We start from the raw sequence: 24,701 nt of genomic DNA on the forward strand, positions 1-24,701 counted from the left end.
TCATAAGACTATTTTCTGCAATGAGGCTAATAATAAATATAATCAGCATATTTCTGAAGTCGTTTAAAATAAGTTAAGGAACGATTGTCAACTTCGCGAAAAAAGGAGTTGATTTTGCTAGAGTAGAGTTGAATGTGGATTTTTTAAGTTTAACTTTCTTTTGGGCCACACCTAATTTGCAAAGACAATTAAGATAAATAGTACATGCCAATATTTCGCAAGGCAGGAATCTAATCAATATCTATTTAAATTGCAAGTACTTGCAAGACCACCAGAAATATTTTGAAAAGTTCCTAGGAAGGAAACGAATACATATTCAGCTTTTTCCCATTTATCATGTGTTTGAAAACGTTTTTCTTTGTACAGCCCCTTATTAACGTATGATCCGAATATTCCCGAAAAATTTGCTCCACGGCAGACTCTCATATGAGATGTTTAGTATACAGGTAAGGAGACAGCGTTGTCAAAAACTTTTCATATTTACGTGCACATTAAGCAAAACCGAACCGTTTGTTATTCAGCACTTACATTTCGTCAGTTAAAGATTATACAGGGATTAACTGCTCAACTAAATACGTTGGTTATGGAGGAATTTTCGATGGAATTCCAGAGGTAGGAGACGATTGAGTGGCCGGACAGAAATGGACTTCGATACAATACGATTCATACCAGTGGTTTCAAAATGAATCAGACACTATTCCACGTCAGCAATCATATATCAACCTACATCAAGTTATCCACACACACACACACATATGTGTATATATGTATATATATATATATATATATATATATATATATATATATATATGTAGATGATTTCGTGGATGTAACACGGAAGTGCCGAATAATGAATTGGACAGCACAAACATTATAGACACATATAAAAAGAGCACTCACACGTTATTTCTTGATAATTTCGACGAAATTCTGATCCGTCTTCATTGGAAGATAGAGAAGTAATGACTCAGCCATTACTTCTCTATCTTCCGATGAAGACGGATCAGAATTCCGTCGAAATTATCAATAAATAACGTGTGAGCGTTCTTTTTATGTCTGTATTGTTTGTGCTGTCCAATTCAATACATTTATATAGGTGTATATACATATATATCCATTACTTGATATATATATATATATATATATATATATATATATATATATATATATATTTATATTAAATATATACGTTGGGCCAAAACCTTCTCCGGCACACAGGAGTCATTATATGTTATGTGGCCTGTTCCCCTCCAAAACCTGATATATTTATTATAACAATAGAGACCTACACACACAATTGTACTCTACCATTTCCATTTTTTAAATATTGGCTACTTAATGCGTTATTTCTCATGAGTTTAAATCAGTTCACTTTTATTTTAATGTTGGACAGCCTCTAACCCTATAGTCGGTTTCATTAGTGACGGTACAGTACACCTTGCAGTCCCTTGGCTAGTGGAATTCCAATATCAGCAGGGAATTTAGTGGAATCCATCCAAGCTGTTGTGCAGCTTGAGGTTTACCTTAAAGTTTTTGTGCCAAGAATTCACACAGCTTTGGTTAACTACTTTAAACTATACAAAATGTTACACTGTGCGGAATTATTGACAGAAGGTACATAGCGTGAGACCATATTATGTTTGAACTTTTGGTGTTATAAATGGGCGTTAAAAACTGGTGAACAGTATCACGGAAGTCTTTTATTTCTTAAGCTTAAGCTTATAATAGCATTGACCCCGGACTGTTCTGTCTTGTTGATTTGACTGATTTCTTTTATTTAGACCTTGTCATCGATGACATATAATTTAACCTCAGCTCTTTCTAACAAGCGGGAGTTAATCCCACGTTGTAATTAATGTTTAAGGCTGGTGAGCTTTTGCAAACATAAAAATGTATCTTTTACCTGGAATGACATTTGATATACGATAAAAATACTCGTTAATGAGTTTATCGGAAATTAGTGCTCCGCCGTATAAGAATATAATCTCGTACTCCCATGCAGTAACTTTATGATACTAACATTCCATTCCAGTATTACTCCATAAAGAGCATGTATTTATTGCAATGCTCCAGATACAGTAAATCTGAAAATAATATGAGCACTACGTTTCCTCTAAATCATTAACTTCTTCTACCAATACTATGCTGCATTTTTGTGACCAATTACCTTTGATGGGTAAAAATGGAAGTATGTACCCTGTATTCACTCCACTTTGACCAAGTTACAAAACGTTGAGTAGCCAAAACATTAGTCTGATGCTAAAAACAATCATCTTCATTGTAAATAGCCAAGACTTTCGTAGCAATATTTGCAAAATGCCACCGATATAAATCCATGAGAAAATAAATTGTCTCTAAACCCTTAGCAGCACCTCATTCGAAAATAATTATGTTTTACAAAATTTCAATAATCTATTTATTCTCAGAAAGGCTACATATTCCATACAAGTTATCAAAACTAAGCTTTTATAATTAGAAATATCCAGGAGATCACCTTTATTTCAATTTAAATCAGCGCAACTAGATGTGAGAATATAATCATACGAACACAAATATAAGGTTATGAGGTAACATAGCCAATTAAAGCTACTCCTTTTGTAAAAATGAGTTAAATACATAAATAGGAATGGAAAAGAACCGAATAGATTGATGAAAAAAAGAAAAGAAGGGTGTTTATATATGATTCCGTCCCATAGCCATTGAATCAAGAGGAAGAACATCTATTTCAGGGTTTTGAGACGTGGAATCGGAGAAGGACGGAGGAAATGAGATTGACCGAGAGGGATATGAGCAAAGAGGTGCTGGCTATAGTGAAGCGGAAAGAGAGAAAGATGTTGGGAAAATTGGGAAAAATATTGCATTGAGAGGGAATGAGATGAGAATTTTGATGGAAGGGAGAATTCTCGGTAAGCGGCGAAGCTAGATGAATTGAGGAAGGCCATGCTGAACGGCGTGAACAGGGGTGAGTGGCAAGAGGAGATGAAAAAGGAAATGGCTCAAGAAAAAAGAAGGTAAATTCATGCTTTAGAAGTTCAAAACATTGTCCAAGAAATATCCAAATCTCCTTCCATTATACAAAAATGACACTTAATTTGGACGGTCAAAAATGTCTACCTCAAATGGGTAGGATAGGTAATAATATTTTTTTATAACATCTGCCAAATTATCTCAATAGTTTCAGCCTCAACTTTGTGGAAGTTCATTTTAATAAATGAAAAAGAAAAACTTTGTCCCAATCCACCACTTTATTTCAGGCACGACTAGTTTCGACTACATGTACCTGAGGATGACGCCGTAGCGTCGAAACTAGTCGTACCTGAAATAAAGTGGTGGATTGGAACAAAGTTTTTCTTTTTCATTTATTATCTGCCAAATTATCGACTAATTGTCTTTATACATGTAGGCACATAATATCTTTTATGGATACAAGCACCTGAATTCCCTAAGATAAAAGGTCAAATGGAAGGTAGAAAGACGTAGAAATTAAAGAGAGTAATGCAATTGAAAACAGACCATTCTCTTAAGACGTAAAAGTGGTAAAACCTGGCAAGATATACGAAAAATTGACAAACAAAAGCAACAGAATGCCTGGAAGATTAAAATTAAAGTTCAATGTGATAACACTACAGGATGTGTTCCTATATAATTCATTTGTGTTTCCCATTTCCTCAGAATAATTTACTCTTTAGATCATATCACATTTTAAAAGAAAACACCACTAAAAAAATGTTTGCGACAATTTATTTTCATTATGGTTCTGAAAACAATATTAGATGAAGGTTTATCATATACTCGCAATAACAAATACTCTTACTCTGATTGAACTTCCACTTTGAATTAGACAAATTCAATTTTTTTTTCTTTTTCGGAGTGCAATCGTCATTTCAACGCATCCTAAAAAAATTAAAAACGATTAACAATTTCATAAACGTGATGAAGTAGTCTCATCATTCAATGCTCTGGATGATGAGACTGCATCAAGGACACCTGATCGATAGAGTCTTCATGAAATGTTAAACGAATGAGATGACGCACTCAAATCACGTGCATAATTGACGCAGCAAACACGTGCGGTGAAGTAATCACATTCCCATGCCTTGAAAAAAAGCAAAGGAAAAGGATCAAATGGTTGCTTGGAAACGAAACTGAAATATATTTCTCCTTTTCCCCGGACCTTACGTTATCATTAGGTTGTGCTAGTTCTAAAAGTTTCAAAATGATATTGATTCCTTGGTTACCTGTCGAGAAATGTACATTACATGGCCGTGAGGGAATTAAATTTCCCTTTCATTATATCCATATATTACAAAGTAATTGGTAATGCTCAGTAATTGTAATGGGCGTTGTGGTTGAATAAGCGGATGATTATTTTATTTCGTGACAGAAAAATCGTGAAATGTGTTAGCAAATCTGGAGAGGCTCAAAGAGGTGCGAATGCCAAAGAAAATGTTTATAGTAGCATGTGAAGTACACATAAGAAAATATCTATAGCCAAAGTTTATATAATCAGCAATATTTAGAAGGGTCCTAACTCCTACCCCCATTATTTTAAGAGATAAATCGTAATCCTAACGGGTTAAGACTAAGCGTTGGATGAGCGCAATGGACATTGTTTCACTGAGGAATATTTGCATTAAAAATGAGAGAGATAGGGCTAGGACCATGAACAAATGTTAATCGGATACATCAATAATAAAAAAGTATAAGAGAATAATCCTAAACTACTTTGACCATGTTATGAGAATGAATAGATTGTAGTCAACAAACGGATTCATAAAAGATGAGTGAGGATGGAAGGGTTTGAGAGAGAGAGAGAGGTATGCGTAGATGCACAAGATGAGTGGGGGAAATGGAGAATGGTACATTTGGTCGGATATACATGTACTCTCATTACGAGTAATATTAGGAGTCTCAGTTACAGAAGTGAGAGTCTGAGATAATGCAAGCAAATGACAGAGGCGAAGGATACATAGAAAATTTGGGAAGTACAGAGGAAATTATTAGCAGAGAGTTAAATTTTCCAAAAAAAAAAGTATAAAATCCCTTTTTCTTTTTTCCCAACTCCAAAAAATAACGACGTGAATGTTATGTGTCTATGTAACATAATATAATGGATTCCTTGTTAATTAAATTCCTTATAATATGTTGCCTCTCCCCGAAAGGACCGCTGTTAAGGATAAATACATATCAAATATAATATACCTGTAAGGTGAAGTCACATGATTCTAAGAAAACGGAAATTGGGGGCATCTCGCAAGACAAGGGTTAAAAAACAGACACGAGGATACAGAGAGACATACCATTTCGCTCTCGTAAGAGAGTATAAAAGTAGTCTGAACATAACTATGTGTACACATTCTTATTTTTAGACTACTTTTATGTAAAGGTATAGTGGATAACCCCTCCCCAGACTACAACCTTGACGTGGTGGAAGGGCTTGTGCGTTCCGATGACCCCTAGAGCTGTACTGGCGGGAGTAATAAAAATTGCTCCTGGTAGGGTCACCCATGCCAGATAGGTCGAAGGTTAGGAGCCAGACGAAAGGTAGTCCACGCAGCGTCTGTTCCTCAGTGAGGCGGCTGCAATGGCGTCTGACCCCAGTGGGGCGGCCAGTAAGTGATGGTGTCACGTTAAAAACACTATTGAGGAAGGCAACGGGAAACCACCTCAATTATCATTCCCAAGAAAAATATGATGGACAATAGAGATATTTTGACTCCTGGCAACTACGGGGCTCGGCCCAATCGGCCGTGTGTCGTGCCCGGCAGCGGGGGAGGCAAGGCTTCCGCGGTCGTCATCCCACGAAACCCTTGCAAGGGAAAACCGGCAGCAGCAGGACAGAAGACGCAGGAGAAGAAGCCCAAATTAGTTAGAATAGGAACGTGGAATGTTAGGACAATGATGAGGACAGGAAAACTGGAGAATGTTAAGCGAGAGATGGAAAGGGGAAATATAGATATTTTAGGTCTATGCGAGGTGAGATGGAAAGATAGCGGGGATTACTGGAGTGATAAGTATAGAATAATATACAGCGGTGGGGACGAGAGCCAACGAGGGGTTGCCATAGTATTAAATGAAGAGGTAGGAAGAAGCGTAGTCAACATAGAGCAGGTAACGGATAGAATACTACTAGTGGAGATAAAAGCAGAACCAACGAACTTAGTTATTATTCAGGTATATATGCCACCGAGCAACCATAAGGAAGAAGAGGTCGATAGGATAAACGATCAGTTAGAGGACATGATCGCGTGTGTTCCTGCAGGGAAACATTTGATAGTGATGGGGGATTGAAATGCGACGGTAGGCGAAGGAAGAGATGGTGAGGAGGTGGGCGACTACGGTTTAGGCACGAAGAATGACCGCGGGGAGAAAGCAGTTGAGTTCTGCAGGAGACAGGGCTTAGTTATCACCAACACTTGGTTCAGACACCACAAAAGACGCAGGTATACATGGAAAATGCCAGGTGACTCGGGAAGATATCAGCTAGATTATATCCTGGTTAGACACAGGTTTAGGAACAGTGTGATAAATTCCCACAGCTTCCCGGGAGCGGATGTGGACTCAGACCACAATTTAGTTGTTATGAAATGTAGCGTACGTTTTAAAAAGATAGGGCAGGGGCGGCGAGTTAGAAAATAGAATGTAGAAGCGTTAAATGGGTTGAAAAGAAAGGAATACAAACAAGTGGTAGAGAAAATCATGGAGGATGGTAAAGGGCTTATAACTATCGAAGAAAAATGGGAAAGTTTCAAGAAAGGGTTGTCTAAAGCTGCAAAAGACGCTATTGGAACCGTTAACGCTAAAAGGACTAGGAAACCATGGATCACGGATGAGATGATTACAAAGATGGATGAGCGGCGAAAATGGAAGAATATAAATACAGAATTAGGCAAAATGAAGTACAAAGAATTGAACAATAAATTGAGGCGGGCAACAAATAAGGCAAAAGACGCATGGTGGAAGACGCAGTGCGAGGATATGGAAAGTCTGCAGAGGAAGGGTGAAATCGGTGCGCTGTACAGCAAAGTTAAATCTTTATCGGGAAGTAAGAAAGGAAGAGCTATGCTAACAGTTAGAGATAAGGCGGGTAAGGTAATAGTTGACGCAGGAAAGATCCAAGAGAGATGGAAGGAGTATATAGAAGAACTGTATAGTAAAGAACTCAGACCAACAAAGTTAGACATTGAAAAAGAAAATGACGTAGAGGAAGACAGCTTAGGTCCAGGCATACTAGACAATGAGATAGAAAGGGCATTAAGGGAGATGAAACTAAATAAGGCCGTGGGGGTAGATAACATTCCCGTGGAACTTTTAAAATGCTTAGGAAAAAGTGGGAGGAAGAGGCTATATGGGCTGATCCGTAGTATTTATGAGGAGGGAATCTGGCCGGAAGACTTTGTGAGAGCAGTTTTAGTTCCGATTCCGAAAAAGGTAAAGGCCACGTCATGTGAGGACTATAGGACAATTAGTTTGATATCCCACGCAGCTAAAGTTGTTCTCAGGATCATAAACAAAAGGATAGAGAGTAGGGCAAATGATTACTTAGGGGATGATCAGTTTGGGTTTAGAAAGGGGAGAGGTACGCGTGATGCCATTGCAGTAATGAGATTATTAATCGAGAGGAATATAGAACACAACCAGGAGGTATTTGCCTGTTTCGTAGATTTCGAAAAAGCGTTTGATAGAGTGAATTGGGAAAAACTAATGAGTATATTGCAGAAAATAGGAATAGATTGGAGGGAAAGGAGGCTAATCCGCAACCTGTACATGTCTCAGACTGCTCAGGTGCGGGTGGGAAACGGGGAGTCAGGATGGGCAGTGTTAGGAAGAGGTGTAAGGCATTATCACCGTTGCTGTTCAACCTGTATGCAGAGGAAATGATCAAAGAGGCATGGGAAGAACTCGAGGTAGGAATGAAAGTGGGCGGGGGATTTGTAAAATCAGTTAGGTTTCCTGATGACCAAGCTTTAGTTTGTCAGTCAGCCAAGGGGCTGCAAGCATTGCTGAGTGAATTGGAAATTCAGTGCGACAGGTATGGGATGAGAATCAATATTAATAAAACAAAGGTTATGCGATTTTCTAGAAAGAAAAAGGCCAAGCTTAACATTAAAATAGGAGGGCAAAAACTAGAGCAGGTAGAACAGTTTACGTATCTCGGTAGTGTTTTGGACCAACACGGTCAAAGTAGTAGGGACGTAAGGAGAAGAATTGCGCTAGGCAAAGAGGCTTTCACAAGGAGGAGGGAGTTGATGACGGGGACTTTGAGTAAGGATGTTAAGAAAAGACTAGTAAAAACTTTGATATGGAGCGTAGCTATGTACGGCGCGGAAACGTGGTCATTGAAGCAGGAGGATAGACGTAGATTGGAGGCTTTTGAAATGTGGGTGTGGAGAAGAATGGAGAAGGTGAAATGGACGGAGAAGAAAACAAATGAGGAAGTACTTGGTATGGTGGGCGAAGAGAGGGGTTTGTTGGGAGCAATCCTATGGAGGCAGGAAAAGTGGATGAAGGGGGTGTTGACCGGCAGTGGGATGTTGAAGACTGTGATAGAGGGTAGAATGTTGGGCAAAAGAGGAAAGGGAAGGAACAGGATAGGGATGTTGGACGGGATGAAGGGAGGAAGAAAGTACTCAGAGATGAAGAGGGACCTGATATAGAGTAGGATGATGGATTTTGTGTTTTGTTAGGAGTAATAAAATATTTGTTTGGTAGTTGTGTCCATCGAAAAACCTACCTTAACCGGTAGATTACCTTTAAAAAAAAAAATAGTGGATAACGTTCATGAAGTACGCCGTCTTGTTTGTCTAGAATGCTATCGTTTTTCATGGATACGACTGAGAGACACTGCAAATAAATCATTACTGGTTTTATTAATGGAGAAACATCTCTATTACTATAAAGGAAACGAAGAAACGGTATTGTTTGGAGAAATTGGATACATATATATACACATATTGGATATATTTAATTTTTCCCATTCCGGTAGAGATAAAATATTTATTGAACCCCCGATCAACGTGTATTCAATATATAAAACTTGAGCGCAGGTTTGTTGCAACCTTTACTATACGGGTAAGGTTTAAAATAAATATATCTGACTCCATTTATAAAAAACAATATCTTTCCGGTTTTTATTCGAGAAAGTTAACCCTTGCATGGATATAATTTTAAAATAAATTGAAATACTAATCCATCCGCGGATTATGAAATTGACATGATCGCAAATAAACTTTTAATGAAAAATATTTCGACGATGCACCGAGTTTTTTTCCAGGCAAAATTTTCCATTAGCAAATAAATAAAATTTTCTTTAAGTTCATTCAGACTCCTCTAAATCTAACTTTCGTCTATGTTTAAATATAATATATTTTTGTCCACCTTAACGACTGAATGCTTCTTCAGAACCCCTGCCACACGCCTCTCAGTTTAAATTACCTTTTCTATCACGGGTAATTTTTCCCAAACAAAATTATACTTTTCACTAAGTTTCCTTAAGTACTTCGTTCTTTCACAGAATAATATGAGCTACATTTGTGGTATGTCATTGAATGAGTTTCCGTGTGAAAGATATTCATAAACTATTTCTTTCAGCGACATTTCTGGCAAGTAGAGCGCTAGACTACAAAGACGGTGGGTAAAGTGACGCCTGGAGATATGTGACTGGCTCTCACCATTGTTGCGCAGTATCCGCTTTCTCAACGGGGCACAATAGCCATGGGATCAGACGTCTGTGCGTAGGACGTTGAGTGCTTTTGCAATTTTTTTTATTTCTCTGCGCCCTATGAATACGTTAGTTCAACACCAAGTGCCAAGTCTTGCGCACTGCACTGCGATGATCATCAGGCGGTGAAAGAAAGAAGTTACAAGCGCAAAGGAGATGAGCTCCTAATCGAAATCGAAGGCAATATTCCTATCGTAAGTATAGTCATGGTTGTCCTTAAAAAACTCGTAAGTTTTTCGTACCTAGTTTATAACTAATTTTTTTTGTCCACATACATGTCGATAAGTTGTTGGTAAAACTGGCTTCCACCCCAGTAATATCAAATTAGGGGTGTTGACCCTGGGAAACTAAAACTAGACGAGCAGTGATGAAAGTGATCGGACTATATCGACCTAAAAACTACCAATGAAACCGTAACCAAATTAAAAACTCATACGATAAAAAAGAATGGGCAATATTTAACAAAGAAAAAATGGTTAATGAATGAACAAAAGATAGAATTTCCTATTATTTATTAGCATTGACTGATTTCACAGGTTTACCTGTTCTTATAAGACCAATATAGGATAAAAATATAGGGCAATTTCGGCCAGCACAGTTCAGGTACGCATGAATTAGTCTGAACTTTTCTTCTTATATTTCCGGTGACTTTGAGCTCTAGCATACAACAACTAAATTGTGTCATTGTTTTGTTACTAGATCTTCCTGGAAAACCAAAAATGGGAAAGGAAAAGAAACTCAACCCTGATGTGTGACTTCCACACTCCGTGTAAGGCGATGGCCGTTTAGTACGATGCGGGCTCTACCCTCGCCCATCAAACCAAACTTCGGTTTGATGTGGTTTCTTAAGCAGTGGTTTATGGTACGCACATTTGAAAAAATATTCCGGTGTTTGCATCAATATAAACACAAACAGTCACCTTATTTTTACTAACAACAATATTATGCACGATGTTAAATTATCAAAATAACCCCAATAGTTCTTGTTTGTAATTTCCATATAATTATTTTATTGGTAATAATTTAACGTTTTCATAGATGTAAGTCAAAATTATTTTTTCTTCTAAGCGAACAGGAAATGATGAAATTTCGCAAACGATAAATAAATTTTATTCGCAAAAATTTATGTGGTAATATTAGAACTCAACGCAGTATCATGAGTGATTTTTTCCCTTTGCACCTCATTTACTAGTTTTCAAACGCCTGTCGTAAAGTTTATACCATTTATTCCGTGGCAAATCCTTTCAAAGTTAAACTGGTGAAAAATATTAGAATATATTTTTAATGCTTCAAGTATAAAGAAAAAGTTAGGTGCCATGCTTTTATATTGACTTATATCTCTGGTAAGTCCCAATTTTCCTTGGGAGACCGCATTTGGCACATGATATACGTAGGACTGGCCTCTTAAATATCCCCAGCGTGTGAATTCCATGTGTCGTATAGGGCTTAGCGTGGAAGGTGAGGTCCACCCTCACATTTCAAAAATCCACCTTCGGGTAGAAGACTGTTGGCATAATCACAGCACAGATAAAAATGAGGGCCCGGTTAAATAAAGGTAAGCATACTCATGCGGTAGTTTAAGAAGGTGCTCAAAATGACTAGAAAAAATCACATATCCAAAGCCTTTCGGAATTGCTTGTGCTGTGGTAAAGAAGTTACCAACGTAAAGATATAAAACCAAAGACCTCTCTCTCTCTCTAGCTCCCAACAAGGTCTCACCTTGGCGATTACATTCACCAAAACCAGGGATAATAAACCATAAAATAATTTTCACACTGCAGATTTGACAAAAATTATCCTTTTTTACTTAATTGAAAAAAATATTTTTTTTCAAAATACCTGGCATTAAAACTCATAATACTTCATTCATTATTAAGAGTAACCTTCTTTTCATATATGTTAGTTTCGTAGCCTAATTATTGATATTCATTTGCCTACTGTTTAAGTTATGTTTTTGATGGTCACAGACTGAACGCTGCAACATAAGTCTCACCCAACAAAACATAACCCGAAATCTCACTCAACAATGAAACCTTCTTTAACTCGCCATGGTTTCTCCCTCACCTATTCTTTACATTGTCTTATTAGTTCATATTTTAGATGCTATGTATTAGTATGGTATGCTGTTTATATGCAGAAATTTCAAGTTCAAAATTTTTTTCACAACAGCAATGAAAATTTTGCGAATTTCTCTTACGAATTCGAAGTCTTTCCCATTAACAAAAAATCGGAAACAAAAAAGCTGAACTTGGCCGTCTAACGGTTTTATGGTTTAAAAAAATCAAAGTTTACACTTAGAGTGAATGGCAGTATACGCTAAAAATCATGATGCGTTAGAGTATATTTTGCAAAAAAAAATGTGGAATTGCGGTCAAAATATTTTTTTTACTATATGGTGCTATACGGGATTTAAGATGATAATTCGTAGTTTCCTGAACTTATTTTGCACCATTATTTAGTTGGTCAAGCAACACTTTCTACTTCAAACAAATTGGATATGAAGATTTCGTTATAATGTGTTACGTCCGAATTTTCAGTTCCTCTTCGGTCATTGAGAAAGGACAGCTTAGTTATTACCTTTGAGACTTATTTTTTATTTATTTCCTCAACCTTACGTGGCGATCAAGGCATCCTTTTCGGATTGGAAATATTTCAAGGAACCCTCCACCCAATCGGAGTGCAGCTTTTCCAAAGATAAAATGCTGCTCTCGGGTTCAAAAGGTGCGCGTTTAAATTAACGAAGTCCCAAGCCGAGTAATTGTGCTATCCTAGGTAATATCCGTAACACGACCCGGAGATTTTTTCCGGAAATAAAAGCAAGGAAGTGTGGTACGAAATTACGGTGCGTTACTCTTCGAAACCTGTACAACACGGTTGGACAATTTACTTTCGGCACGGGAATAAGGCGTGCTAATTATCTTTCGGAGAGGAATCGAAAGAGGACGCCTCGAATCACGCCTTTGTTTCCACCCTTTGCTGACAATCTATCTATCCGAGAAAGTGACGTGGCATCAATCGCCTGGGACCATCTAAGAATGCAAAAGGAAGTGGATAGAAGAGAGAGAGAGAGAGTGAAAGGGAAAGGGAGGGGAATGAGTGGAAGGGTTGAATGGGGCGGGAATCTATTGGAAATATATCGAGGGATGGCATGAGAAGAGGGGGTACGTATATAAAAATGGAGGCATAAATGATGGGTCTTCCGTGACTGGAATTCTCTCGGAGGACGACGAGAAGGAGCAGGGCAGAGGGAGAATTCTAAGGAGTAAGAGAAGACTCGACTGGCGGAAAGGAGATGAGATACTATCCCCGCATTGAAGCACATCAGTCGGAAAGCAAACTCGCAATCCAATAGCCATTTTTGTGCTTCGCCACGCTGACGTATTTTCCACAAACATCTAACGCTTATTCAAATTTCGCGTCTGATTTTGGCGGTCAGTTTGAACTCCATGAGCATTGAAATTCTCTTAAAATATAAAATATCCCAAGCTGCAGAAAATAAACACATGAGATGAGTCTAATGATACTTCCTCACTTATCGAAAAAGGAATTCAATGATTGAGAAATAGGTTTGTCAAATTTTGCTGCGAGAAACGTGAAAAATAAGATTGATGTGAGTGAGATACACTCAAGCACAGACAGTTTTAATCACTCATTCTTTCTCCGCAGGATTCACAATCTTCCAAATATCACACCTAGCCACTCCTACTTTCTAAATAAAACCTGTAAATTTTAACATTTTACCTAAACACACCTATTGTTGAACGATGCAGATAAGTATGTACGTGTGCAACTTTAAGTGTGTTCATAAATGTGCAAATAAGTGGTAACCTGCCATTTAAGGTAAATTTTGGATGGGCTGAAACTGAAAACCCCTACATTTCTTAATATCATCTAATAAGGAAAAACCACACATTATATTGTTCTGTACATCAACACCGCGTACTTTTTCCTTCCTCCATTTCGTCCAACATCCCTGTCCTATTCCTTCCCCTTCCTCGCTTGCCTAACCCTCTCCCCTCTATCACAGACTTCAACACTCCACTGCCAACCAAAACGTCCTACATCTTTCTTTTCTGCCGCCTTTGTATTTCTCGAAGTATCCCCTCTCTTCATCGCTCATGTTCAGTACTTAGTTGTTTGTTTTCCATGATGCTTATTTTCTTCCACACCCATATCACAAAAATCTCCGATCTCCTACCAGCCTACATATTATCTTGATTGGACGACCAAGTTCCCGATTCATACCCGTGGATATTCACACTCCATTCCATCGTTTTCATGTATTTTCTTAACTTCATTACTCAACGGCTCTGTGATCAACTTCCTTCCTTTTGTGACAGCATCCTTGCCTAACGTAATTCTTCCTCTTATATCCCTAAAACAGTTACTGTCTTGGTACAAAACACTTCGGAGGTAGGCTAATTCTTTCACCTGCTCTAGTTTACTCCCTCTTATATTAACATTTAAAAAAGCTTCCACTTTTGTCGAAAACGTCATAGCCTTTGTTTTATTTACATTCATTGTTATTATGTGCAAATAAATCTTTTAATGTAAAAGTATCTACATATTAATATGTTCATACTTCACTGACAGCTATCCACATCCACATGTCACTCTCCAAACATTCACTAGAGCGTGTGGCGGTGGGTATAGTACGAACACTCCTTAGATTGTTTTCTTACAAAATAGTCGTATTTGATTTTATTTCTTCCCGGTAATCAAGATTTTCGTGCTTGGTGATATACTATTGAACTAACGAATAGGGGAAAGAATCCTTTTTACTCTCTCTTTAGTAGATACTTTCTACTTCCTTTCGTTCCTTCCAAAATGATTATTTTTCTCCTCCTTCTACCTCTCTATACTAGCTTTCTACCCCCTATCGCTGTCTCCAGCATCTCATTACCTTTCAGTGTCTCCGGCATCTACTTATTTTTCCTACCTTCATCGAATTCCTCCCAACTGTGCTGTCCCTTCCCCTGCCATGCCTGACACATCTTTGTTTGTTTTCCTTTCATTCCATTTTGTAATCCATCCTTCTCCACACACTCATCTCCAAGGTCTCCAATATATGCTCATTTTCTCCTACCTGTAACGACCAAGTTCTAAACCATAGTTTTCTATGTAGAGACAATGGAATTATGATTATTGTAATATAAACGGAATGATTCTTTAAAACGAAAAAGAGGGAAAAACAAGAATGGATGAAATTAAGACAGTCAGAAAGTATGAAGAGCTAAAAAAGTAGTTGTTTTAATAATAGCATGAAGCCTAGGTATATTTCTAGCCAAGTTAGTTAGCGCTTACGAGTGTAGAACTGTGTGGCTCCGGGTTTCATTACAAATCAACCCTAGTTAGTAGGCTATTAAAAATAAACATGAATCAATAAATGTTTTCCATTGAGCGAAATATTTTTACTTTTGCAATGAAAATTCTCTCTGTTCAAAGGTTAAATTCCTTTTGGTCTTATTTACCAATGCAAGTAGAGACAGAGCAGGAGAGAATTACTTTCTGTGATAGTATTAAACTATTGTATATATTTTGTTGTAGTTTAAGTCTTACATGTACTCGTAATATTCGTATACAAATTGACTCCACTCCAGAATATGGAATAAAAGTGTGACTTTTCTGATTGTCCATAACCCATTATTATGAAAAATTGTTCTATTTGTCTAGTGTGGTCTAATATCTAGTTTAACTGACTTATACCTAGAAGGCCCAGGTTCCATTCCCGGCTTGGGAAATTTTTTTCCGGCCTCGATGGCGGTGGGGTAACGTCCTCGCCTGCCATCCCAGAGTTCGTAGGTTTTATTTCCGCCTAGGTGTGTTTTTCATTTACCGAGGGCTTTGGTGTTTGTAATTGTTTTTGAAGCACGTCTGTGTATGCATACGTATGTATTTATGCAGGGGTTCGGTGGAAGAAGGGATTATAAAGCCTCAATCTCGCCCCAATAAAATCATGTAATAATTGCGATTTTCGAATTTGCGATTCGCGAAACGGGCAGATTTTATGTGTTTTGTTGGATCCACAAACTAATATCTTTTCCTTAGGGTACTTAACGATATTTCCTCAACGAGTATTCGAGGAGAGATTTAATAAGCATAAAGTAAATATCAATCCTGACTAGTAGTTTCGGTATTCGTGCATTCTAGGTGGTGAAAGTCATATATCTTCCACGGTTTTTACCTTCATAATTGCGATTATTTTCACATAGATACTCAGAAGCTGCCTGACAGTTTTTTATCAAGTGTTAACACACGAAAAATTACTAGGAGAGCTATGTGGAAAGGAAGTTACATAAAAAATCAGTGAGCTCACCTCCAGGCATGGCGGAATTAGTTTGGGATAAAACGTCGAAAAGGGAAAAGGAAAGGAAAAATCCGTAAGAACGACAACGGTACAGATAACTGGGCTCATCAACAGGGATTTAAGATGAAAAAACTACTAGAGGATAACGGAATTAAAGGGAGGAATTTCATCTGGAGTTGGTCATTCTTTAGATAAAGGACAGAATATTGTACACGTATAACTTCACAGACACTTCTCGTTGTTTTCACGGAAATTTTGCTCATATTTCTAAGGGTCTTGAGTTGCTTTCGAGGAAACCGGGCAACATATTGCGGGGAAGTTCCTAAGTAGGGCTGCATCCATTAATCACGTGAGGTGGTAAACGGTGCGAAGAGGTTACGTGAAAATTCACCATGTCTATTCAAGGAGCGTCTTCCAGTAAATCAGGTGCATTTTTATTATAAAGGTAAACTCTAGGCTTGATCGTGTTTTGTTTTCACGTCGTTCATGCTGGCAGCAACAAGTTTCAGTTCGTTCCCGTGGTGTTTTCTCACTGACTTTCTGCGCAGAAACATCCATGAATAATAATGTTTTTAGTTTGAGATCGAGCAAGTATATTGCTTTTCTTTTTTGATTCAGTTATACCGACACACACACACACACACATATATATATATATATATATATATATATATATATATATATATATATATATATACATATATATATGTAAATATGTATGTTTGTATGAAGTGTAGAAATATTCCAAAGACTTTCTAACGATGAACAAATGAATAAACCAACTTATAAATGGTTAATTCGTTTTTTACATAGTCAGAAAGTCTGAAACATTCCTATAATTCATTTGTTTAGATGAATCGTTTTAATCAACAAGGCTTGCAGTCTTTATAAGCGAAAATTATTAAGCTAATTATAGTTTTTTTAAATGTTATTGGAAATATTATAAGTTCTTAATTATTCTGAAATGAAAAGATGGAAAGGGAAACGGTGAGATTATTTTTAATAAGAAAATTATGAATACGGAAGTTTGATTATAAAGTTCCCAATTGGGATACTTTAAAATCAATATTATTTTCTTTTACAAATGCAATACGATTTGATCAACTATGGAATTCCAACATAGAATTCCTTTCCAGAAAATGTTTCCAAATTCAAATGTATTACGTCTCTCTCCACAATTATTCTTTTAAAACATTGACATGTTCCCTCTCACCCTCACCCAAAGGGGTTTTAGGTTCAATTCAACCGTACCAAATGCCATGAGGAGGAAGGAGGACGAAATTTGTTTGAATTGCACCAAGCGGATAATGAACGTACCATAAGATTATGAGGAAAGAAACGGCTCTCGCTCAAAAAAGGGTTACGATAACTTCGATCGTCTAAAGATTAGCAAACACCAGAGCATATACTGCATCTGCTTGGTACTCTGTAAGCCGGCGCTTGAGTGTGTGTCAGGGGTTGATTTAAAACCAGACATGAAACATCAAATAAGTATTTAAGATTTCTCATATGCAAGAACCAAACATTTTGTTGTGCATTCACACGGTGGAAACACTTTTTAAACCAGCTGCACGGATTACAATACGTAAGTGTAAAATTCTTTACAACACATCCGAATGTAACTTATGTTAAGAAGGCTATAAAACTTGCGTTACGTCAAATAAATGGTATTTACGTATAAATGGTACGAAGTATTGGGCTACTTCGAATAAATTTTCCCCTAGCACCGTCGTTTTCCTGATATTAGTTACTCATTGTTCCTTGGAAAAATGACATTCTGATTCTGTTGATTGTAAATTAATTTTCTGTAATGCTATTTCCAAATCTTTCCTATCGAAGCATAATGATTATAATAATACATGTATATTTTAATGTGATACTAAAAAGTTATGCTATGTGGCACAATCGTAATGCCGTTAAGAAAAATCAACAACTAGCATGATCCTTAAGGAATGACAGCCTTAAACTCCAATTTTCAGCGGTTGAAAATTAGGTTGCAACTTAGAGCTTTCATACAATACTTCTTGACGATTATTTTAAAAAGTAATATAGCAAATATTAGCGTAAAACTAATGTCACTTCTAAAAGAATTTACGAGTGATTATAAATACTGTGAAGAAATTGAAATGACTGATATAAGAGTGAGGAGAGGATTCGAGTATTGTGAGGAAAATAATTTGCACTTTAGACAGAATGGAGGGATATATGTGGAGGTGAAACTTTTCTTCAATTTTATGTTGCCCGATAGTGTAGTTAGGTGTCTCTATAGTCGTGCTTAGATTTGAGTGAGCACTTTGTCCATGGGTACACCTGTTCGTACCGGTAGGCAATCTTAAACAAAAATATTGATGCGAGAACAATTTTCTTTTTCTCACAGCAAGAAGGTAGCCTCCTCGCCACCTCTACAACCAACTCATTCCAAAAATAAAATCCATGACCCTTTTTCGATGAAATCACAATTTCCAATAACGAGAGACGAGAGTGGGTGGCGCCCGCATTAATCCTCCATTCACATTCTCTTCTTTAATCTTTCATATTTCCTTTTCCGTGGATGGCGCGACGCGAAATATCCTGTTCTAAAAAGTGAGTAATCCTTGCAAATTCACTCTCGAAAATGGACCCGAGACTTTTGATAAAATGGTGCGAATCTACCGTTCTTCGATTAAAAAAAAAACTATATAACTAGACCTCGGCTTGTGAAAAATCATTGAAAGAGGCAGGGAAACGGTGGTGTATAGTAAAAAAAGATTACGTCATGTTTTAGCAAAACGCGTAACAAAATTAGGAATGTCACAGCTGGGTTAATGAGCGCAGTAGATTTGCGAAAGCCTAAAACTATATCCAAAACTATACAGTGTGTGTTTCTTTAGAGGACTATCGTGAAAAGGTCTTAAGGATTGAGATGGGTAGATGTAAATTTACCGCTTCAAAGTGCGAATAAACAAAATGACTACAGCTCGACTTCCAGAAAAATTACTGAATACAGGTAATGGAATTCAATAAATGAATCATAAAATTTGCTTTGGTTCTGTGAATAAATGAAGACATTTCAATGTCAATTGAATGTAATATGATATTGTAGAGTTTTGTTAAGAACGAAATAACAATTTTATTCAAAGTTTCTTAATTTGAAGTAAACATAACTTATTGCAATGTAATACAACGAAACTGAACTATCAACTTTACTTCGATGCACAGTATTCAATTATTTTCAATTTGTTTTATATCGTCATCAACAAGAGGATGGACCAATGCAAATGATTACTTACGGAATGATTGAGAATTCGGACTCCTTCTTCCCACGGACAATACGGGATAGCAACTGCAGGGTTATAGATAGCAAAAATTCCACTTGCCACCCTCAGCTTCTAGGGAATAATTAGCGCTACTTAAATACATGCTCTTTCACTAACCTAGTGTGTTTTGTTATCATAACCCATTCTTTCCGAATTACCTCATTAGTGTTCTGTTCATCTGTTTTTAAGTCCCCCTTTCAATCCCTCATCCCTCTCCGCGGGAGACATCTGCCCATTACCGGCAACATTGGGTCGCATTCCCTGCCTTTCACTGTCTCCTCGGGGGGCAGAGTGTTTTGTGTTGCATGTTCATGCGGTGGTGGAGTTTCGCATTCTTGCTTGTTGTGTCCTGGCTTGCGTGTTGTTGAATGGTGTTCGTGCTGCATCATGTGGTGCAGTTGTTTGTTGGTTTAAAGCATATCTGTTTGCATTAGTATTGGATGAAGGGTTTTTTGCATGAGTGCGTGCGATGCTGTGGGTGCAGTTTTTCATTTTGTTGTCTTTGCATATGGTATTGTTCCTTTTTACGGGTGGCGACCTAACACCCCCCGCCATACCCCCTTGCGGCGACTTGCGGGGTATTATGTAGATGTAGATGATCAACTTTGATTTAGGAATGTGAGAAGAACACGCGATGCGATGGCGATGCATTTGCAGTCATGATATCACAAATCGAGAGGAATATACAATACAATCAAGACATATTTATCTGTTTCGTACATTTCGAAAAGGCGTTTGATAGAGTGAGTTGTGAAAAACTAATGAGTATGTTGCAGAAGATAGGAATAGATTAGAAGGACAGAAGGCTAATCAGCAACCTGTACATGTCTCAGATTGTTCAGGTGCGAGTGGGGAACGGGGAATCCGGATGGGTAGTGTTGGAAAGAAGTGTAAGGCAGGGTTGTCCATTATCACCGGTGCTGTTCAACGCATATGTGGAGGAAATGATTAGAGGCAGGAGGGATAGAACTCGAGATGGGAATGAAAGACGGCGGGGAATTCACAAAACCATTTCGATGGTCCGATGATGGAGTTTTAGCATGCCAGTCAGCCAAGAGTTTGCAAGTTCTGCTGAGTGCATTGGAAAGTCACTACGATACTTAAGAGATGATAATGAATGTTAATAAAACAAAGGTTACCCAGTTTTATGGAAAGAAGAGGTCTAAGATAAACCTTAAAATCGGAGGACAAAGACTAGAGCATGTGGAATAGTTTACGTACCCAGGAAGTGTTTTGAAACAAAATGGTCAAAATAGTAGGCATATAAGTTGGAAAACTGCGTAAGTCAAAGAAGCTTTCACTGGGAGGAATGAATTGATTACAGAGGCTTTGAGTAATGCTGTTAAGAAAATTCGTCAAAACTTTTGAACGTGGTTTTGTACTGAGAGGAAACATGTTCGTCGAAGCAGAATAATTTAAATGCATTGAAGGATTTTGAAATATGGATGTATAGAAGGTTGGAAAATGCGAATGATACGTAAAAGACGGATGCAAAGGATATTATTTGGCATTGGGATGTTGAGGACAGTGATGAGAGAACGTTGGTCAAACGAGTAAGGGAAAGGAATATACAAGGAATGCTTGAGGGAATAAAAGTTGGAAGGAAGTTTACCGAGATGAAGAAGGGTTTGTTGCAAAGTATGATGTTGAGTTTTGTGATCTGATCTGATTCCTATGAAGGGAGAAGAGGAAATTGCTGCGGTATCTTTAGGTAGATTATTTTCATTAAAATCTTAAGTTAACCAGTAGATCACCAATAATGACTTTAAGATGACCAAATGTATTCTCAAATGTTCATGGATTTAATTTATATTTTAATAATACTTTCCTATTTAACTTTGAGATATGTGCATAAAAGAGGAAAGATCATTGTATCATCATGATGATTTCAAAATACCTGGAAGGTTTAATAAATTGCTACGAAAGTGACCGTGCAACGGATAATTTTGTTCCTCATATAATACCCTTTTTGTATATACATAACGTCACTGAACAGTGATGAAATATACATTAAACCATAGGGATCAATATTTTATTTTTACTGTTGACCTTTAATTTCCGCAATTTTCGAACCGAGGGTTCTGTCCCTCTCTTCCTTGATAAAGGTGGCAACGACCACCGAAAATTCGAAAAATAGTGAGTCTCTTTTTTGTGAGTTTCTGTGTTTTTGTCTGTGTCCACTAGTGCTAAGTGTTATACATTATTATTCACGTCCGTGAGACTTTCAAAAAGTGTTATATATATATATATATTTAACATATATATATATATATATATATATATATATATATATATATATATATATATATATATATATATATATATATAAGGGTCGCGGTAGTCCAGTGGGTAGAGCGTTGGACTGTTGACCGGAGGGTCCCGGGTTCGATTCCCGGGCAAGTCACTCTGGGCACCGGCAGCTCCACCCAAGCTATGTGATTTCTCGGGTACCAGGTCTTCCTGGGGAACCATAACCGGCGCAGGGAAAGGAACTGGCCCCCCTACCCTGATGTGTGAATTTCACACGCCGTATAGGGCTTAGTACTGGGTCATCTCTACCATCACCTACTAAACCGACCTTCGGGTTGATTACTGTGTTTATGGTTTTATGGTTTATATATATATATATATATAATATATACATATATATATATATGTGTATATATATAATTATATATATATATATATATTTTTTTTTTACATATATATATATATATACTACCTTGATCAAAAATTTCCCGGAATTTATTCAGAAAATTAAAAATACAAGTTTATTCATCTAAATCTATATTGTCCCCTTCAAAGTAATCCCCATCGACTGCAACACACTTATGCCAGCGCTTGATCCAATCCTCGAAACATTTTTTATATTCGGTTTTCGGTATGTCCATCAGTGCTTCCTGCGATTTTTCCATTACTTCCTCTCGGCTGCTAAAACGCGTTCCCCGTAATGGTTTTTTAACTCGATTGAACAGAAAGAAGTCACAGGGAGCCAAATCAGGTGAATTCGGTGGCTGTTGGATGGTATTTGTTGCATTTTTCGTCAAAAAATTACGAATAATGATAGCACTGTGCGACGGTGCGTTATCATGGTGCAAAATCCACGAGTTTTCTGCCCACATTTCTGGTCTCTTTCGGCGAATTGCGTCACGCAAACGTCTCATAACGCCCAAATAATACTCTTTGTTTACTGTCTGGCCTTCTGGCAAAAATTCATGATGCACTACACCGTTGTAATCCATGAAAACCGTCAGCATTGCCTTCTTTTTTGACTGAAAACGACGTGGTTTTTTTGGTCTCGGCTCATTTGGTGAACGCCATTCACTTGCCTGATGTCTGGATTGCGTGTCGTACTCATAAACCCACGTCTCGTCTCCAGTAATGATCCTTTTGATGAATGTGGGATCGGATTCAGCCTCGCAAATCATGTCTTTTGCGACGTCAACACGGTCTCTTTTTTGCATGAAATTGAGGTCTTTTGGCACCAACTTTGCTGCTACACGACGGAAACCCAAATCATTAACCACAATGTCTTGGGCGGATCCATAGGCAATGTTCAAGTCCTCCGCTATTTCTCTGATGGTTAATTTGCGGTTATTGACCAACATTTCTTTTACTTTATCAATTTTTTCACCGACTTTCGATGTCGATGGTCTGCCACTGCGTTCATCATCTTCGATTGACTCACGACCACTTCTGAACCGCTCGTGCCACTGGTAAACGACCGTTTTTTTTAGAGAATCGTTGCCGAAACACTTTTCCAACATTTCCAACGTCCGTGCGCCACTAAATCCGTTTTTTACGCAAAATTTAATACAAGTTCGTTGTTGCAAATTTAAATCCATTTCTGAAATTGTAAAAAATCGCCAACACACACAGAGAGAGATGTACTCTTGGCTACGTAACTTTTGCAAATGTCAAGTTATGACACTAAGATTTAAAGGGAATATCAACAACAGATGTACCAATTTAACAAAAAAAACAGAACTCAAATCGGAACGATGGGAGCGCCACACGGTGGTTATTCCGGGAAATTTTTGATCAAGGTAGTATATATATATATATATAATATATACATATATATATATATATGTGTGTATATATATAATTATATATATATATATATATATATATATATATATATATATATATATAAAATGACAAACTAAAGTGTAACTTTTTTATGCATATTAAATTCAACATTAGAGCCAATTGCACCGAGGATAGCTCTGTTTTCCAGGTACCCTTTTTCTAATCCGCGCGTAGACTGGGAAGTTTGGTCGAAGGAATATTTGAGGAGGAGAAAGGAGCATTTCTTAATCCCTCGTCTGCTCTCAAAAGTGGCTCCTAAGGGGACGTGGTGGCTTACATCCTGGGGCTTTCTCTTCTCTGCTCTCCGGTAATTTTTATTTCGACTAGCAGAAATACTGGTTGAAATTCAACGGGGTAGATTATAATGAACAGTTTTCATGAGAACCATTTAAAAATATTTTTATGCAACTACGACTTGTTCTTTCAACTCAGATAATCCTCTTACAGAGGAAAAAAACTATTTACAAGGTCTATCCCAAAAGTAGTAGGACTCATTTTTTCCCTGATAGACGGGCGGCGGTTTCTTTGGCTGGGTTGCAGTGAGGGGAGTCTCAGGAAAGTCTGGTGGCCGAAGGCAGTTGCTTTCCGGTCTTTGCAGAGTGCGGATCGTTCGTTTGCGAAACCTCTATAACGTTACCTCGTTACGATTCATCATGAACCGGTTATTGAAACAGGGATACGCTTCAAATCAGCGCTGAAAAGACGTCACCTTGGCTCTGTGGAAGCGTTACAAGATACCGTGACGAGGGACCTTGGCAGCATTCCGAGACCGCCTTGCGGAAGGTGTGGAAAAGCCGCGGGCAGCGGTGTGTGGACGCACAAGGGTGCCACTTCGAGTGAATGTATCAATTCTGGCAAGAAATATTTTCAATCGATTGAAGTTCTACTACTTTTGGGATATGCCTTGTATCAACACCGAATATCTAATGATAAAAAGTCCACAAATGTAATTAATTGATTTATCTCCTTCTTTGACGTAAGCGTGTAAGCTTTGCGAATTTTCCTCACACGATTCCGCGTTTTATCGCTACCACATCCACGTACCTCTTCCACATCCACATTTCAGTAGTCTCCAATCAATACATGTCAATACATGATTTACCTTGATGATATGTATTAACGTGATTTTAATTGACCATGTTTCGTTTCATTTTGTTTTCTATTGTGTTTGTTAGTTTCCATATTTCCCTCTAGCGCATACTACTTAACCTCGTTCATAGTTCTGTCTTCGTTCATTAGAGCACTCCTGCGGTTTGCCACTTCATCTATCGAAATTAAACATATT

Source organism: Hetaerina americana, unplaced genomic scaffold, assembly GCF_022747635.1.
Source record: "Hetaerina americana unplaced genomic scaffold, ioHetAmer1.1.p SCAF_6, whole genome shotgun sequence".
NCBI classification, from domain to species: Eukaryota; Metazoa; Arthropoda; class Insecta; order Odonata; family Calopterygidae; genus Hetaerina; species Hetaerina americana.